The following is a 2,964-nucleotide window of genomic DNA, read 5'->3' on the forward strand; positions in this document are numbered from 1 at the left end:
CCATGGAGTGGCATTCAAGAGTCACAGCATGAGTGGGCAGCACAGTTGAGCGGGGGTCTTCCTCTCCCTCAGCAAGGAGGGCATTAAGGAAACATGTAATGTCATTTCTCTGACTGATGCAGGTTGATGTGTTTGCTGATTTACAGGATGGGTTTGATGATACTGACTTGTACTCTCACTTCTTGCTTCACAAGCTTTCACTGGGAGGACGATGGTGTCCCAGGGAGGGACTAGAAATGTACTAGGATGGGGTGAAGGCCCAACTCCTGGCAGCTTAGTGGGTGATGCTTCCCCTTCCTCCAGCTGGAATGGAGCCCAGTGTCCAGACTCAGTCTTCAGGACCCAGGTTCTGGAGTGGGATACAACATCCATTGCCCCACAGAGCCTCTGCCATGAATTCTCCTCTGTGGCTTGGAATGTATTTCCAACTGCTCTCACATACAAACTTGATGCCTTCGTAGGCTGACCTCGGGACCTTTCTCCTCCAGCCCATGCCCTCTCTGAAATCGGAACTCCCTCCCTCTAGCTTTAAGGGCTACATAAGATGAAAACTTCAAATTCAGAATTTCCCAGTGACCCAACACCCTGAATGATTTAGGTGTGCCTGTGTGTGAGGACTTCCATGATGAGTGGTTGGTAACCTATGTAATGAGTAAGCTCTTACACCTTCAGATATAAGAGCATCCCTAGGTGGCCAGGACCATGGGGCCTATCCCGGGGTCTGGCGAGGAGTCTGGTGGCTGTCTAGGGCATCTAAGGATGTTACCATGGGGCAGCCTTAATGGGAGGCATGCAGCTCAGTTAAAGTGGGGAAGGAATGTGAAGAAAGGAGGCGGGGCCAATGATTAATGAAAGCCCTAGCATGTAAGAGCCAGATGATACTTCAGAGCTCATCTAGTCAAAGCCCCTCATTTTACAGGAAACGGAGGCACTCAGTGAGACTGTGACTCATCCTCAGTCCCCTGATGAGATGAAGACAGAGCTAGGGCAAAACTTGTGTATCTCAGAGCTTTACCCTCTGCTTTTTCCTCCTTCCATGTGCATCCTTCTGAAACCAAATCTAGAGCTCAGGAAGACCAATATTTCACATCAAATCTGTCATTAAAATGCTGTATTTATAAAAAATAACATTTGAACCCTGAAAAATACTTCATTAAAACACAACAAGCTTCCTTGAAAATACTTCAGAGCAATGTTTTCCTGGTTTGGGAATGTGGTGGAGGAATGTATGTGGGAGGTAACATGTCAATGCTTCCCAGAGCAGGTGCTTTCAAGGGTCCAGGTCATCAGCAGCCCTTTCAGAATTCCTTGGGTCAAGTCCACAGTTACCTGTGGGTGGAATCTGAGGATGAAAGGCTGGTGGCAGACAAGGTATCTCTGAAGAAAATGGATCGTTTGGTGGCAGGGTTATTGGAATGGATATTTCTCCACACTTGGAGAGCCATGAGGCTATCCAGTGTTTTAGGACAAAGGGAGATCTGTGACACACACAAGCAGGACAGGTATGAGGTCAAACAGTGGCCGAGAGCCCTCAATGATATGAATCTTTGGCCAGAGTTGGAGCCTCTGGGCTAGTGGCAGGCTGGGCAGGAGGTTGGGGAATTGCCAGCTGTAAGAACCAAAGCTGACCTTTGAAGTGTGATATCTCTGGCAGGGCAGCTTCTCTTTCTTCCCTCCAGGAGATCAGAGTGGTCCCCCACTCTGATATCATCTCCTATGGGCAGGAGGTGAAGGATAAACCAATGAGGCAAACAGAAGACCTAAAGAATGTCATTTTCTTTGAATGTTTTCATTCAAAGCTCTAAGTGTTACAACTGGAAGAATATAGCAAGACCAAGGAAAATAAATTAGGGACAGAGAAAGGTAACTTGAGGAGGAGGGCAAGGCCAGGGAGATGAGAGGGAGGAAAGACTGAACTGGCATAAAAGACTTGAGGTTATGACAAGAGATTTGGGGTGGGAGACTGGAAAAAAGGAAGGAGAAATTTGAATTAAGGGAAGGATCAGAATTTCGTAGAAGGAAAACTCATCTCCCAAGACACTGGCAAGCCTAGTTTTGGGGTTAAAAGAATTCTTGGGAAAGCCTTTGTGACTTATGAACTCATGGAATCAAGAGTTAGCTGGAGGAACAACAGGAGGGGTGGAAGGGCATGAGGGATTGTGGGAGCTTTGCTGTCATCAAAGGCCAAGGAGACCAGCAGGAACCTTTATGGCAGAAAAGAACCTGGGCACATCCCAGTTTATTCCAATCAGATCAATGGAGACTCACACAAAGAACAAACCCAGGAACACTTTGAACTTTCAGCTTCCCTTGCTGGGGGAGGGGGACTTCCATTGTGGAGAAAGGCCTGGTGGGGCTGGAAGTCATGAAATCTGCATTCCAATCCCTGAACCCTCTCTTACCTGTGATGTGTACTTGCCTAGTAATGTGTTTTTGCTCATCCTACAAACGTGGGTGGGCTGGCTGAATAAATGATATTTCTGTGTACTAATACTTAATTTTATAGATTTTGAAATAAGAGACTGAAATGGAACAAGTTTGTGGACTTCTCTCTTTCTCTTCCTTCCCTTCCTCCCTCTGTCCTTCTAGACCCAATGGTGAAGCAGAAAAATCATTTTTTAAAAGGGTTCAGGTAGAATTTTGTGATCTGACTGACACCAGAGGTTTTATACTGGATGGCAGTAAGGCTGGGATGAGAAACGTTTTGCAATCAACCTATTAAATAACCCCTGAGACAGAAGGACAGGACCTAGGGGAAGTGCATCCTGAGGGCTGGAGAACTTGGTTCCAAGAAGGTGCTTCTCATACAAAATGAGAAGGATGAGATCAGGTTTCTGGTTTGGAGCACATGTGTGTCTAGACCCGGGGGGAGGGCATTCTCGTCCACCCACGTCCTTTCCCCTCTGCACCACTAGGCAGCTTTCAAGAGGATGAGCCAAGGGCTGGATTTGAGGGTAGTGGGTT

The sequence above is a fragment of the Artibeus jamaicensis genome, unplaced genomic scaffold (genome assembly GCF_021234435.1).
Source record: "Artibeus jamaicensis isolate MK-2021 breed Jamaican fruit bat unplaced genomic scaffold, CSHL_Jam_final contig_781, whole genome shotgun sequence".
In the NCBI taxonomy this organism is placed as follows: Eukaryota; Metazoa; Chordata; class Mammalia; order Chiroptera; family Phyllostomidae; genus Artibeus; species Artibeus jamaicensis.